Genomic DNA, 17452 nt, shown 5'->3' on the forward strand with positions numbered 1-17452 from the left:
AACTTGTTCACAACTGTATACTTGCCAACTATACCATGGTACGTGTAAGCGCCGCACAGCTGATGATTTTGACGCAATTTCCGGTTACTTCGGCCTGGATTCGGGATCAGTGATCATATAATGTAAATCACGATTAAAAAATATTTTTTGATGATGCGGGAGATTTCTTTATTAAAATTAACTTTGGGAAAAAAATAATTGAATAAATAAATAAATAAATGATCACTTCTGGTCAAGAATAAAATAAATTAAAAGTTCCGGAAAGACTTTCAAAATCACTCCCGGTAATGTTAAATACAAAATAAACACTTCCTGTCATGAACAAAATCACTTTCGGAAGTATAAAATTAACCTTGGGAAAAAAATAATTGAATAAATAAATAAACACTTCCGGTCATGATCTCCCGGCATGCATCATTTCCCATGAAAAAAACCGGAAACAAAAAAAAAACCAGAAGCAAAAAAAAAACGGAAGCAAAATGGTCATAGGCAACGACATGGATTCACAATTGGCAGGGTATTGTGTTGTTTTTGTTGTTTCCTATTCTCTCATGTGCACGCGTTAAGTAATATTCACAAGATAGAAATAAAACCCAATCGTGTTTATACACCGCACAGCGTTTAACAACAACCGGAAGCAAAAGGTCTTAGCTGACGACATAGCCAGGGGTATTGTGTTGTTGTTGTTTCCTTTCCAAATAGCCAGGGGTATTGTGTTGTTGTTGTTTCCTATTCTCTCACGTGCACGCGTTAAGTATGAAGCTCACTGCGTTCGCTATTAGATATATCATTATACAGTTTCCAGTACGTTATATATTATTTGATAAATCATTGTACAGTATACGGTACGGCATATATTATTAGATAAATCATTGTACAGTTTCCAGTGTAGTATATATTATTAGATAAATCATTGTACAGTATACGGTACGGCATATATTATTAGATAAATCATTGTACAGTTTCCAGTGTAGTATATATTATTAGATAAATCATTGTACAGTATACGGTATGGCATATATTATTAGATAAATCATTGTACAGTTTCCAGTGTAGTATATATTATTAGATAAATCATTGTACAGTATACGGTACAGTATATATTTTTAGATAAATCATTGTACAGTTTCCAGTACAGTCTATATTCGTAGATAAATCATTGTACAGTATACAGTACGGTATATATTATTAGATAAATCATTGTACAGTTTCCAGTACAGCATATATTATTAGATAAATCATTGTACAGTTTCCAGTACAGTATATATTATTAGATAAATCACCGTACAGTTTCCAGTACGGTATATATTATTAGATAAATCATTGTACAGTTTCCAGTACAGTATATATTATTAGATAAATCATTGTACAGTTTCCAGCATGGTATATATTATTAGATAAATCATTGTAGTTTCCAGTACAGTATATATTATTAGATAAATCATTGTACAGTTTCCAGTACAGTATATATTATTAGATAAATCATTGTACAGTTTCCAGTACAGTATATATTATTAGATAAATCATTGTACAGTTTCCAGTGCAGTATATATTATTAGATAAATCATTGTACAGTTTCCAGTGCAGTATATATTATTAGATAAATCATTGTACAGTTTCCAGTACAGTATATATTATTAGATAAATCATTGTACAGTTTCCAGCACGGTATATATTAGGAGATAAATCATTGTACAGTTTCCAGTACAGTATATATTATTAGATAAATCATTGTACAGTTTCCAGCACGGTATATATTAGGAGATAAATCAGTTGAAACATATCTCCTGTTACGGTAAGTGATGTGCGGTTTGCATGTTTCTTCATTCATGATCTCCCATGAACATGTTCTGGGGATTATAAAGCATTGAGTGAGAAACAGACCAACCAACGTTGTTAGCATGTGGGTAGAGGTTTGAGTGATCACCGAGCCTGCACCACGTCTCGCGTACTTAATGGGGGAAGGGGGAAGGGAGGCATGCCTGTCTGTACCACATCGAGCATACTCGATGGAAGAGGGGGAAGGGGGAGATGGTGGGGGAAGTGGAGAGGGAGGGGGAAGGGGAGAGGGAGAAGGAAGGTTAAGGGGGAGATGGTGGGGGAAGGGGAGAGGGAGGGGGAGGGGGAAGGCGGTAGGGGAGGGGAAGGGGAGGAAAGGGGGAAGCGGAGGGCGAGCATTCCACGCGTCCAGGCGCGCCTGTTAACTCGGGACTGAGAGGGAAATCAGGCAGGAGAAGGAGAAGGGGGAGAGGAGGAGAGGATAAGGAGAGACATGCCTGCACCACATTGAGCATATTCAATGGGGGAGGGGAAAGGGGAGACATGCCTGCACCACATCGGGTGTACTCAATAGGGGAGGGGGAGCGAAATGGGAAGGGGGGAGGGGAGACAAGTTTGCACCATGTCGAACATACTCAATGGACGTGGGGGAAGGGGAGGGTGAAGGGGAGAAACACCTACACCATGTCAAACATACTCAATGGGGGAGGGGGAATGGGATCGAGCGAACTCATTGGGGTGGGAGGGGTAAGGGATAGGCATACCTGCACGACGTTGAGCATACAGTGTACTCGATGGGGCTAAAGGGGAGGCATGTCTGGACCACATGAAGCGTGCTCATTGGGGGAGGGGGAGGCATACCCGCACCACGTCAAGCATACTGTGTACTCAAAAGGGATGAGGGGGAAGGAGGAAGGAGAGGGAGAAGCATGCCTGCACCACATCAAGCATACTGTGTACTCAATAGGGATGAGGGGGGAAGAGGAGGGAGAAAGAGAAGCATGCCTGCACCACGTTAAGCATACTGTGTACTCAATGGGGGTGAGGAAGAAGGGGGGAGGCATGCCTGCACCACGTCAAACGGAGTCACTGGGGGAGGGGTGAGAGGGAGGCATGCCAGCACCACATCGAGCTCACTTAAATGGGTGTGTGTTGGGGGGGGGTGATTCCTGCACCACGTCTAGCTCAACTCATTGGGAAGAGGGGCATAGTACCCTTTTCTGCACCCCCAACCCCTCACCCTCCACTCCACTCGCACTACTGTACTACAAGTGTCACAATGAGTGGTAATGGTCAAAACATTCCCATTACAAAGATCAGTAAGTAATAATGTGACCAGTTTGGAGATAGATAACCAGACTCATCAGTCCACTGGTGAGAGAAAGTCAATAACTCATAGCATGTGCTCCTTAAACACCAACTACAACACATAGACTACGGCCAAGGGCCTCCATGGGCCAAGTTCCCCACATCACTCAAATGGCAGGTCATGGAGGGGGCTCGGAGGGGGCTGGAATTGCGGCCCAGGAGGACCTCATGCACGCGACTCATCAATTTCAATTCCATTCCGCGCGTCCAGGCACGCCAGTTAACTCGGGACTCAGAGGGAAATCGGGAACGACGCGCGCTCCGACGGACAACTGCAATTCCTTTGCCAAAGGTAATGAAGTTGCCTTTCCAGGAGCTTCATTTGCACAAACGCAGTGCCATTGGCGGGGTATCGGTGACTGCGGTGGAAAAGGATGGTGATTGCTGCCTGATCGGTGAAGTCCCCATTAGGTTTTACGGCCTTATAACTAACCGTGGCAATTCGGTGCAAGCCGTACGCTCAACACGACGTTGCTCCTTCAGAAAATCAAGGGCATGCAGCTTATTATATTAATAATTCGCATAATTACGCCTCCAATATTACATGCTTCACATTAATCATCCCATCCATGTTCCATCGATCTTCGCAGTACTATGCAGGTGTGCCGCTTTCGACCCATGTGCTTCTTACCTTGTCATGCGTCCGGCACCTGTGAAACGCAAAATTGTACGTTCTCAAAACTACATTGGATTTATTCGAACATGGAACACGTGACTTCATTCAAAGGATACATTTTGCCTTACGTTTATAACGCGATTCAAACATATCCATGGAGATGGAGAAACACATAGCCGAGCGGTTGATTGCCTTTGGCCTGAAATTGGGCAAAGGAAATGAAGATGCCTCATCGAACAATGGAGTTTTGATAACAATGGAGAAGGATGCAGTTTTGATCACAATCCTTAAGATTTCCGTTTGTTGAGCCACACAGAGCTTGAGACATCAGGCACGAACCCCCTGTATACCCTGAAGCTTAACTGCGCTTTTCGTGACCATTCGATTCCGGGCATTTTGTAGCGAGCTTGTAATACTCGTGTCAAACGTTGGGTTCCGATGAATGTTTGGTGAGTGTTTTATGTTTTGCAAAGTATTTCACCCAATTTTGCCTTCTCATGCATATTTGGTGAACATTTTGGGTTTTGGTGACTATCTGGGCAAACCTTAGTTGCTTGCTGGTGGGTTTCATTAAGTATCTGGCCAAACTTTAGGTTGCTGTGAATATTTTGGGTTCAGTCAGACAGGTCGATGGTCTCTTTGTCTTCTGCCACCTTTCTGCTCTTGCACCTTCTGCCCTCTCCATGCTATGCCCCCCCACCCCACCCTCTAGGTATCTGCAGGGTACACACGGTCCACCATCAACACCCTTCTCGTGAAACTTCCAAAATCTAGCAGCACTGCTCACCTCCACTCATTTGTTCCTCTCTTTTTTACCCACCTGGAGAACCAACTTCCACATTCTCCTCAATCTCATCCTTCCCTCCAGGTCTTCAAGACAGCTGTTCACCACCATCTCAGATTGTCCCCCATCCAACACCCTGATCTTTTCTACCCTCTTCAACCTTTCCAAAGTCTACCTCCTTCCAAAGTTTTCTGTTTTCCTTCATGAAAGGTTGCTTCTGTGTCTATCTTGTCCACCACCTGTGTCCTCCCCAACCCTTTATTCTTCCACACATCCCTCATCTTCAATGTCTCCCTACATTTTGCCCCTCAACCCCACTGTTGCGTTTCCCAATCTCTTTTGACTGTTCATTTTGTTCTGTTGTGTCCTGATCCGTTATACTTGTTCACTCCTCCATGAGCCTCGACTCTGTATATAATACAAGTATCTGGCTAAACTTTTTGTTCCTGTGAATATTTTAAATTTCAGGCTATCTGGCCAAACTTTGGGTTATGGTTAATATTTGGAGAAATTTTGATTTGTTGTGTATTTGGCCAACTTGTGGGTCCTGCTGAATATTTAACGCACTGTTCAATGTACGCGCGATGTTTCACAAAAATTCACCCAGCTTCTACTCACAAGAGGCCAATGTTGCTTCGTTTGCCAATATATGGGTATTGTGAGCATCTCGTTGCAAGAACATTTTGAACATCACTTGTAGCAGTTAAGGTAAAAACAATATGGGATTTCCAGTGGAAACAATATTTGTCAAAAGGTTATGGAAGGAGCTTAAGATGATGTTGGTAATTGTTGAGTCAAGGACCTTCCCCTCACGCAGTTACAGCTTTCCAGCAAATTACTGTCGATGAACCAAAAGCAAACATTCCTGAGAAACTTCTGCACGTTTGAATCACATGTGGAGTAGAACGTTTTTGTTTTGTTTTTGTATACATTGTTGAGGCTCTTATGTGAGCGAACACACAACACACAACAAGGGGGGCAGGAGACAAGAGGAGCGGGAGAGGGAAGCACTGCGCTCCGATCCACTTTGGTGACGATATAATAACACCATGGCTGTGCGCGAGAGTAGACAGAACCTGATAGCGAATTTTAATCATCGCACGTATCAGGCGTGGATCGGCCCTGGCTCTGGGCGACCTCGCCAAGCATTTCGAGTGCACGGGTCTTCATCGAGCACACGAACTGCACACTTCAGGGTCTGCATGCCATGACGTGTTCAAACGTACACGTTCATGGACTGGCCCATGGAGCATGGCATTCTCAAGTATGCATGTTCCCAACCACACAGAGCACGCTCTCCAGTGCACATGGTCAACAACGACCCAACTTAGACGTATTTACTTCGTCAGCCATCAAATAATTTTCTATAATACTCTCATCATACGTGTGTGTGTGTGTGTGTGTGTGTGTGTGTGTGTGTGTGTGTGTGTGTGTGTGTGTGTGTGTGTGTGTGTGTGTGTGTGTGTGTGTTTTTGATTGATCTTGAGAATATTAGCAGGAGTGCAGCATTATTCCCCTTAAGCCTTAGAAAACCTCTCTCAAAACCATCCCACCCCCAACATCCCTTATTAAGACAATCCAATCCCAAACTTCTCTTTTAACAATGCAACCAGAGTTTTCCCCAAATGAGCGATTTTCAGGGCAAAAGGGATGGGGTTATATTCGGCGGGTTGGAGTGTTCTCTCAATGTCGTTCAAATTGATTCCATGTCAAGTTCACTCATCAATATTAATCAGCAATTTCTCATGTATTATCTTCTGTAGAAGGACACATGTTCTTCACTGCTCCTCTGGTCCAACACGCTCGTGGAGAGATCCCATATTGTCCAAAATGGAGTTGATTACTCAACCATTATGACGTCAAGGTTACGGGAGCCCCATGGGTCCACGGGCCGCATGGCCCGCGGGCCAAGCCTCGTTAAAGTGCTTGCTGAGAGCATTTGCCCGCGATGTGGTCGAGTGTATGGCTGTTTATACCTTTACCCTCTGGTACACGAATCGTTCATACACAAAAGCACCTTCCAAGCCCACCCCACCACCCTTGCCGACCTCACGGCCCCGCCGTTTGACGCGTAGGAGTTCGTTGAAGCCACAGTTCTTGAAAATTCCGAAGCTCCTCATTGCCGGGAATACTATACATTATTAAAGACAGAGAATCGTATATTAGCTCGGCTTTGTACGAATGACTTACGTTGGAACATGTTGAGAGCGCTTTACAACGCACCTGCACCTATTGCTGCCACGTGATGGATCTGCGCTCGAGGATAATGAAAACTTGGTGACCCTTCAAAGTGGCCTTTGACCCAGCGTCACGAAAAGGTGTGCGAGGAAGTGATCAGACATGACGGGTCAGGGCACAAGACGTCCTGAACAATCTCGTTTCCATACGATTATCCCGCATTTTGTTTTGTCACTTGGCGAATGACTCGAGTGAACTCACTCTTGGACAAAAAAGTGCCACTGAGGTTTCTCTCGGAATTCCCAGAAAGCAGGACTACACAAGCTGCTGGCCAATCCTTGGTATGTATTATATCGGTTATGTGAGATTGTGGAGGCCAAAGTAATGCGGCAAGCGTCGGTTTCGCTGCAGGCGTTGGAACGAATCCAAATCGAGGTGTCGACGTCACAATGGACGCGCAAGTGCAAAATGCAAATGGGACCAATCGGAATGTAGAGAGAGAGAGACAGAGACAGAGACAGAGACAGAGACAGAGACAGAGACAGAGAGTCCCCTGCAATATGAAGCTGGAACAAGTCTAATGTCATGGTAGCTCATCAGGTGCACAATGAACGTCCCCTCCCTCTGAGCAAGCACCATGCTATGTATCTCGGTGAATAAGCCGGTGGTCGCGCACGGGTATACATAAAGCATACGTAACGGTGCGGCCGTGCCCGTCGTGCCTGCCTTCCGACGGGTACATTTTTAATTAGACTCGCATGCGGTGCGTGCTGCTTCTGATTGCATAACAGCTTGCATTGCCCGAGAATACCGGCTAACGAGAGCGGGACGTGAACATTAAACACCTGATCCCAATTCATCTTACTCTGTGCTCACCACATTCACGCTGCTCTCTTCTGCATATTGGTTCCTCGTCCCGTTATCCGCAACAGCTTTTGGACGCCGTCGCTTTGATCGACATTGATGTGCCGGCTTGGGCTCCCAGGGTGTTAAAAAATCCAAAACGGTCCATTTGACCGAAGGTGATGCCGCACACCACGTGATCATCGTTTGCGCGCAATACCATCCGCGAACCTCGGCGACGAGTGTCCATTACGCAGCATCGGCAGATCGACGTGTCTACTTGATTATATTCTCGTGGCAGGCTCGATCGAAGATCCGTCTCGTGTCTGGGGGGGAAATTGGGGGGGACGAGGTGGACAAACGGCATGCTGAAAAATGGCGCGAAAAAAATCACGGTCGACAGTTTACCCGTGCCACTGCTTCGTGTAAAAGACACCACGATGGCAGTTATTCCAAAACACTGCTCGAAATGATTGTGAACCGGCTTTCTACCCAAATGTTCCAAATTGAGTTATTTGCACCCATTTCCACCGGAGCGTCGTGAAGGTACTTAACCAGGTATCCCAGCTCCACCATTCGCAGCATCTGCAGACTCACTCTGTGGGTCTGTTATAAAGTGTTTTTTATGGTTTCGGCTGTCGTGCATTAGATGGTTGTTAATCCAGTGTACAACATCGTCTCGTTTATAAACGTCATGGTGTGCTGATTGATGGTGAGTGTGCTTTCCGTGCCTGCGCCACGCATTTCAAGCCTAATTGCAGAAATGGCGCCGTTTCCCTGATCTCACGTTCATTACACATCCGTCGCTTCTCGCTTATATACATTTTATATATATTCAGGGATTCTTCTTCTTCTGCTTTTCTTGATCGACGAGGGATCTAGTTGGTGCCCTGTACGCAGCATGATCGTCTATGTGGAAAACGCTTTCATTTAAACAGACCCTCGCAGGTTCGGAAAGCATGGGTTCGACTCGTGCACGCTACACAGATTTAGACCCCCACCGCCTCCCAGCGTGCACACCCCTGGAACCCCCACGGAGTCTCTGGCTCAGTGCATGCCACCTTTCAGGACCTTCTGAAATGCTCATGCAAGAACCTCAAAGTTCTTGAGACATCAATGGGGGCTACCTTATCGTGTAGCATTGTGGGAACTGGGAGCCTTTGTACTGCATACAGAATTACTCTAAAATGTGGAGCACACCTTTATGGTTTAGTATCTGATATATAGGGTTCTCAAATTGTTACCAGGCCTGCTATCTCATGTCATTCTGTTTAATGCTCCCTTCATAATTATCATATACAATAGATTGCCCATCACATGCGCAATGTAAAAATTCATGTTTACCTGCTAATTGTAATTCATGTTTAGGCGGTATATCAGTACGGACTTTCCGAATCGAAGACTTTTTCTTAGTTCTCACTCCATACTGCATGTGAGATGATTGGCAGAATAACGGATCGAATTACTCCATTCATCCCCGTGAGGCGACTCTCGGCTGGCCATGATGGTTGGGATTGGAGATTGGGGCAGGAAGGAGGGTTGTAGGGGCAGGGAGGGGGGTTGTAGGGGCAGGGAGGAGGATTGTAGGGGCAGGGACGAGGGTTGTAGGGGAAGATTTCCTGTCTCACAGTACATAACACTCATTAATGATACGATTCCACCAACAACCCGTGCCGTGATAACCGGTCACGGCACCAGTCACGGGACGCTTATGAATGTGCAAGATCCGAGCCAATCCATGCATTCCCCCTCTGGAAATGCAAGTGAGTGTAAACACAAAGTCTTTCACCAATGTAATTAATTACCGCTTGATTGATGAAAATTTTATCGCTGAATTTAACCTCAGTATTGTTATGATAATATAGGCACATGATGACGTATTTTTCAGGAAATAAAACTTTAAGAATAAATAAATATTATTTTTATGAATGGGGGCAAAAATGCTTTTCTTCACAATGGAAAAGAAATAAATGTTACTTTTATTAATGGGGGCAAAAAAGTTTTTCATCACAATGGAAAACCGTGAGCAAGAAAATGAGTACCAGGGATCGTTGACGTGCAACGACGTGTGACATCAGCAGTGACTTCAATGTCTTTAAGAAGACAAGAATTACAGCTGCTGTAAACGAACGAGCTCAAACCCTGCAAAAGAAGAGGTTTGCCACCGCTGGTCAGGTTCATTGATAAAATACCTGAAAGTAGTTTTACTCAAAACACTTTATTGATTAATGCTCCTTGTGCGAGTCCGGAATAGTTGGCAGACCAAAGCCCAAAGGTGAAGCCTGTGCCATTTCATTTGAGGTCGGTCGAATGACTTATGGCGGGGCTATCGACATATTACATACTGGAGAAGTGAAATGAAGGAGGTATTAAGTGGGGAAGGGGGAATATATATATATATACATATATGAAAGAGAAGAGTGTGTGAGGGAGAGGGGATGAGAGAAAGGAAATGAGACTGGGAGTAAATATGAGTCGAAACAAAAAGGCAGGGAGGGATTTAAAAACCCAAAATTTTTGCGTACCTAATATATAGAAGGAACCCGAAATGGAGGAAATCGGGATGGACAATTCCTTTTTCTAAACGAGTTCAAAGCACGGACTCAAGGTCATTATTTGTGCTGGCACTGTGCATCTCACTCGGGGCATTGTGACGTCATAAGTTGAGAGTTTCATATGCATTTTCGATGTAAATATCATTTTTAAGTCAAATTAATTGTTAAGAAATGTCGACCGAAACCATCATGGACATGTTCTCACGTGCTGTTGGACAGATGGGGATGTCCGTGGGTTTCCTTTTAGTGCATAGTGCAGAGGCATCACCTGTATGTGCAGTACTGATGATGTAATGTGCAACACCACACCTATGGTCATATGCGTGCACCATGTGTGGGCCGGTAATTTCCGTGATGTCCAAACAAGACGTGTGCGAGAAATCAGAGAATGAATTGTCCCAATTCAAGCATGAGTTGCTCAGGTGGACAATCCAGCTCAACACGGTCTACCTTTCCACGATCCATGAGCAATGTAAGGCATTTAAACACATTGTGTCAATATTCAGAAGGGTCCCGAGTCAAGTTTGCACTTGTACCCTCAACTCCATACAGGTTGGACCATCCAGAACCGAAGTAGACCAAACGGGTCAGGAGCAGGAGCAGATACTGACGAGCAACAACGAATCAACTTGAGGAAGAAAGAGAATGCAGGTACAACAGAAACTCCATTTTTTCTTCGGCCCATGCTCCTTGTCGGACGGATACTTTGACTTTCCTGAAGTCCTTCAACAGAGCTAGAAATTCTGATGTTTTGATCAGGGAAAAGCAATTGAGGCTGGGCCAGCCCAGCGTGGGCTTGTGGAGCGAAACATGGGGTGGCCTGGGTTATCGTGGATAAGGTGCATTGCGGATATCATGAGTGGAGACTGGCTGTTCTATAAGGCTCCATGGTGTAATTCCATAGTCTGGGATTTGGAGACAATTCCAGATGCGGTGTGACATTTCTGCAGCACCGCGAGTGTGATTGTTTAAAATGCTGCGTTAACAGCTTCCTTCAATCTCTACCTGTCCAAAAGGGCTGTTTTGTCAGAACTTCCTGAATCTGCCATTTGGTGGGTTTTGTTTTTTTTCTACTAGGATACCCAAGCTCATGGAAGGGCTTCCTTTCCAGCTTATACATCACATGTTGGACGATAACAATGTCAAGAGGTATGAGTGTACCTTTAGAATGGACAAATTTAATCAAGAACCTCAATATGATTGTTTTTCCACTTTTTAAACTACAACTACTTCTTAAATGACCCCAGTTATTTGAACCTTCTTGTGGGGATGGCCGGTGAACATTCTTTGCCCAATTCTTTCAGGAGCCAACGGCCAGGCCTGACATTTGACTGAAGGTGGCAAGATTTTGTAACTTGCTCAGGGTGCTGGCGATAACTTGCTGACTCTCCAAAAATGACACCGTCAGGTCTTTCACTTCCTCCCGCTAATGCTAGCAGATGGGACACCCACCAATCGGACAGTTTATCGGCAGGTTGGGAATCGAACCTGCAGACTGACCATCTCAAAACGTAAAGTGTGCCCCCTGTGTGCGAGACTGTTTGAACTGTCAATTCAATTTGCTGCACATTCACTCTGAATCTATGACCCATAGGTTATAGATTTATCATACGACTGCAATCCATAAACCTCTTGTCCACCCTGCACAGTTTGACGCAAACTTTGAGAAGAGTTAAAGGCGAATTAGAGGAGGAATTGTGCAGGCGTCAGCATTCGCATCCAGGGTGATGCCACAGAGCTTTTTCAGGAAGCGTCACGAATGCAGAATTTCCGGAAAAAATGTCTGACGGGCTGGAAGTGAATAAGCACTGTCTTTTCATGATAATAAAAAGTTTGATTCCAGACCGCCATACCACATGGTCAGCCACGCGTAAAGGGCTTATACGGAGAAAGCAAACGTACGTCGAGAATGTTGACTCGTTGCAACAGTCTTGGAATCGGCCTCGACAGCTATTTTACATGGTGAAATGGCACACAAAGGGCACGGAAATCCAAGAGAGACGGAAAAAGCCTGCCGACACTTTGCCTACAAGCTTGTGAGAGATGAGGGCAGCTTGCAAGGATGAGCTTATGGCGGATGTGCGCCGAGAGTTGGAATCACGGCACGCACACGATGCGGTAAGGACGATCCCCCGAGCGCTGTGGACCTTAAGCCAGCCACGCAGTCGAACCACATTCCGTGGATATCGCCTGTAAATACACACCGTTTGGCAAGTAGCCACACACAGACACAGCACGGGCGCACCAGCTCCGCAGCCCTCACTTTAGCTCGGAGTTTCTGCTAAAGATCGCCAATTGTGTTGAGACATCATCATTGTTGCCCTGCTCTTCAGAAAGCCGTTCGGTTTCCACAGCTCTATGATTTCAAATAAGGTGAGTATAGGTATAATGTCATGTTAAAATTCTCTTTTTTTAAATTTAATCCTCAGATGTTGGATGTTGCACTTTGGGCTGTCATTAGGTGCAAGCTCCTGATACCAAGTGTGTTGGCCATAACTTGCATCTTGTTTTTTTTTCCAGGAAATAAATGGAGATCCTAGAGCAGGGAGCAGTTACTTTGGAACAGCACAGGGAGAGTCAGCAATTATGGGACTTTCAAAATGACGTATGAATGCTGTAAGGCCTTTCACGCATGCGCTGTGTGTTCGTTTTCAGTGACTACCCTCCTGCCATTGCTAATGCGGATTATGCAAGTCAAATCGTCTTATAAACATAATTTTCGGCATTTAAGCGAAACAGATACAATTTCAAAATGGTTAACCATAATTGTTCTGTTCCTGGATACAAATCGGACTCGCAGAAATATAGGAAATACGATAAATATCCGTTGATGAGAGGTGGCTGGTTCTTATCATTTATTGTTAATACAAGTGAGTGGTGGCAGTGGATATTGAAATAAAAAAAGAGAAAAAAATGGATGTAAACACAAAGGGGGCAAGCCTGAAAAAGTATCCCTAATCCACCTTGGAAAAAATTTCCAAAGACAGGTGCGGAAAAGATTTTACACATGAAACCAAAACAGCAAGAAATACAGCCACAATTTTTGCAAATAAAAAAAAATAAAATAAAGCAAAATACCAACATATACACTGCCAACTGAGAGAATAACAAACAAGCAAAGAGATATAAGAAAAAGAGTTGGACAGACTGGGCTCATTGGAATGGCAAAGAACAGGTCAGATCAACTGGGATGGAGAGCGAATCATAATAAATGCCCAAGACCAAGGACACCACACCAAGTGGAGGTTCTGCAAGTTAGAAACAGAAATAGCACGTCACCTCGTATCGAGATGTAAAAAAACTCATGTCAGAACAGCTGGACACACAAAGGCACAACAAGATATGTAGCATAATCCAATGACACACATGCAAAAATTTCAATATCCCAGTTCAAGAAAACTCATGGAAACATGAACCAAAAGCAATCATTGAAATCAAGGAAGTAACGCTCACATATGACCTAATGATCCCATCGAGCGTGAACTTAGAAAACAAAGCATCACGACCGGATATAGTACTTAGGGACAAAAAGAGAAAAGACGGCATCGCTAAAGGAGCTGTCAGTACCCATCGATTTTGGACTAAACAATGCAGAAAGCAAGAAAATGACCAAATACCTGGATCTCAAAAATGAAATAACCCTGGTGTTGTCTTAGTGGTTAGGGAAGCTGGCTTGGGATCCTCGGGTCCCGAGTTCAAGCCCCGTTGGCTGCTGAATTAACACCAGGTGGGGTTGACTCAGCCTGTCATCCTTCTGAGTTTGGCAAAATGAGCACCAATATACTGTTGTGTATATATATATGGAATACATATATGTATATATATGGAAGGTAATAGGGGCACTGCATCAGCAGCACAGCCACATCCCCAACTAATTATGCAGCCAGCAGCCTCAAAGCTGCACACCAGTTGATATGTCAAAAATGAAGTGAAAATATCCTGGAAGCTGAAGAGATTTTTGCATTGTTTATTCCAAAATCGATCCTGACAAATCTCAAGCTCTCACTATGTCTCTCCAAAAGGACCGTCTGGAATCCCCCCTCCCCCCTCCCTTCTACTTTCTCAACAATCCTCTTGAAGAAGTCCTATCAGTCAAGCTTCTGGGTCTCACGATCTGCCATGATCTTTCCTCGGAAAGCCACATTTCCAAGCTGGCATCCTCCATCATGCAAAGTCCTTCCTCGGCCCACCTGAGCTCCTGATCACATACAAAGCTTCCATCCGCAGCCTGATGGAGTACTGCTCTCCCCTCTGGGCTGGTGCTCCCACCTCTCACCTTTCTCAGCTTCACGCTGTGGAAACCAAGGCATTTAGGGATCATTGATATCTCCCGCGATGAGGCTGAGTCTTTGGGCCTCTCACTCTCTCACCGCAGGCAGGTCGGTGGGCTTTCTGTTTTCTGCCGTCTCCTCTCCAGTCTCTCCCCCCCCCTGCTCTGTATAAAATTTGTCCCCACCATATTTCTGCAGGGTGCTCAAGGTCCGCCAACAACCCCCTTCTGGTGATACTACCAAAATCACGATAGCTGTTCACCTTCACTCTTTCATTCTTCTTTTTTCCCACCTTTGGAACAAACTTCCACACTCTCTTCAATGCCACTCATCCCTCCATGTCTTCAAAACAGCTGTTAACCACCACCTATCTTCCCCCAACTACAACCACAATCTTTTCTACCCCGTTAATCCACCCCAAACCCACCTCCTTCAAAAATTCCCTGCTTTCCTTCCTGAAAGTCCCTGTAGTGTGAGGACCTGAAAGTCCCTTGTTCTACGTTCTGTGTGTTAGCTCTCATACGAGCCTCGACATTATCTACAAAAAAAAATATCCAAAATTGGACCAGTGATAATTGCAGAAACGGGAATGTTAAAGAATAACCTTACACAGATCTTTAAAAAAACATTCCGAGGAATATTACCACAAACAAAGTATGGCTCAGTGACGATTCCGTAAATATCCCTCGGCAAAAAAAAACAAAAAACAGTGAGAACAAGAAAGCTTCACAGGTTGGTCCATGAATTATGATCTCTTACCAAAATGGAAGTGGATACTTTGAGCCCTGTGAGAACAATATCCACCTTCTGGAACCCGCATATGGAGACAACAACCAATGACTCACACGGACGGTTCTCCTTTTAGCAATAGATGCAAAAATCTAGTATAATTTATTTTGGGGCCCCAGAATCAAACAAAAATTATAGTTATAACAGTCCTTACAGCTACTACAGCTTCCCAGCATGATTAAGAGTAAATATCATCAATTTAAAACGTACAGTGCACATTCATAAGCCACAGACATGATCTCCCCATCGGTGTTCAGAAGCACCCAAACCAAATATGGTGTCTCCCTCAGGGAAGTTTTCCTGGTACATCTGGCTCCCACGTAAATATAGCTGGCACAAGCTTTGCCTATTTTCGCATCATGAGAATGTCCTTTGTCGAAGAGTCAGTATAGCCATTACTTGGTTGGTAATGATTCACAGCAATGTCTTTCCATTGCAGATGACGTCCATTAAATTAATCTCCAAGCCTGCCATATTCACAGGAGGCACTCCGCAAGGTCCAAAGTCCATTCACTGACAGCGATAATCGGCAGTTTGAGTATGACGTGCCCGTCCACAGTTTGGGTCTGGCACCGGCACACATTGTTGGGAGTTTTTGCAGTACGGGGCTGCTGCAAGATTTCATCCCTTTGGGCAAGCTGAGAAAGTTCCCCAATTCTTTCCATGTGCAGAGGCACACCCATTTCTCTCAGCTACCTTTCCAAGTATTTTTGGCTTCTTCTAGAAGTTTTGTTTGCCCTTTTCGGAAACAATCCTAATTTCGCATGCACGATATACATTATCATGCCCCGATTACCAGTTTCTAGGGGTTTCTAAGCGTGCGCACCAAGAATTCTCGGGCAAATTACATCACTTTGAAAGTCCCGTATTGTAAGGAATCTTAGCATACCACTGTTTGGTATGCAATAGTCTATACATACTCTACTACTATGACTACTACTGGTCCACCTTACCACTGCAGTTATAACCACGGAATTGCAGAAATGAGGAAGTCGAGCGACATTAAACAGGAAACTTATGTTTGCCTGAGCTTCATTGTGCAAACCTCTGGAGTACTACTCTCCCCTCTGGGATAGAGCAGAGATTGGCCCCCTGAGCTTCATAGAGCAAACCTCTAAAGCCTTTCCAACAAAACCACTACTCCATCCATCCATCCATTGGGACAATACTCTGTGCAGAGCATTGGTGCTGCTGAAGCAGACTCCTCCTTACTACTACTATTATTACTACTACTACTACTACTACTACTACTACTACTACTACTACTACGACTACTACTACTACTACTACTACTACTACTACTACTACTACTACTACTACTACTACTACTCTCACCAGAAGAACTCGCAGCGAAAATGGGCCGACTGGCATTTAGAATCCCCTCAAGGATACTCCAAGAGGTTAAAATGTCTTTGCCTCCTGATTGCTTGGCATATCTAGAGAATTTCAATGTGGGTGACGGAACTTTGCAGATGTCCAGCATAACTCCATGGACTTTAAAATCGAACCACGACATTGCAAGCTCCCTCAGCCACCACCCGCACACAACATGCGTTGGCCCCCTGGCGCAGTTAAAATGTCCTTCCGTGGGCTGTCAAGGAACAACATATACCTGCTGGTCATGCATTCGCTCCACTACATGGCTCTTGCAACCCGACAGGACACTCCCTGGCGTGAGATTCTTCCACTTGCTTTTCAAAGTCATCCATGTTGGGGTTCACTCTATCTCTACCCAACGCCAAGAACAATGGCGGACTTAAGTTGGAGATTGCTGCATGGTGCCTTAAGCTCTGAAGCCATGATGCGGCATTTCACAAATGTTCCAGAGGGAAGCTGCTTTTGTGGTGAAAGAGAAGCGGTATTTCACATGTACCTACAATGTCGCCATCTTCAGCCAATTTTCTTACTGATTGGCTTCACTTCTCACCAACACTCTTCATCATCGGACACCCGGTTAAGAGGCACAGCAAGTCACGAGATCTCCTTGTCAACTTTATTTTAACTTGTTCAAAGATGGCTATATATATATAACAAAGATGGATGGAAGGCAAAAATGGAGAGGAGTGTGGGGAAACACCGTGTGGTGAGCCTGAAAGGCTTGATACGCTCACGCATTGTCTCAGAATATAAGGTGGCAGAATATGGTAACACTGTTCAAAATTTTAAGGAAACTTGGACCACAAACGAAGCACTTTGTAATATCTCTCCACAAAGCACTTTGCTCTTATTCGTATAAATGTATTATTTTGGTAATTTGTTCTTACTTCCC

At 44.5% G+C, this 17452-nt stretch overlaps 1 protein-coding gene and 1 long non-coding RNA gene across 8 annotated transcripts in view; one reads left to right on the plus strand and one right to left on the minus strand.

The window, feature by feature from the left end:
- BCL11A (BCL11 transcription factor A) overlaps positions 1 to 17452 on the minus strand; it is a 395854-nt gene that overhangs the window by 295645 nt on the left and 82757 nt on the right. The window lies entirely within an intron of this gene.
- LOC147022779 (uncharacterized) overlaps positions 1 to 17452 on the plus strand; it is a 36854-nt gene that overhangs the window by 4676 nt on the left and 14726 nt on the right. For 3 of the 7 annotated variants that reach the window (XR_015059903.1, XR_015059906.1, XR_015059911.1), the window contains exon 2: positions 12644 to 17149. The exons of 2 other annotated variants lie outside the window; for them this stretch is intronic. This is a non-coding gene — a long non-coding RNA (uncharacterized LOC147022779). Of the gene's footprint in view, positions 1 to 2551; positions 12497 to 12643; positions 17154 to 17452 lie in introns of those variants that run through there. 2 more of the 7 variants (XR_015059905.1, XR_015059904.1) reach the window with 2 other exon arrangements.

This window comes from Eptatretus burgeri, chromosome 7 (genome assembly GCF_056783735.1).
Source record: "Eptatretus burgeri isolate ZD-2024b chromosome 7, Ebu_testis_v1, whole genome shotgun sequence".
Classification (NCBI taxonomy): Eukaryota; Metazoa; Chordata; class Myxini; order Myxiniformes; family Myxinidae; genus Eptatretus; species Eptatretus burgeri.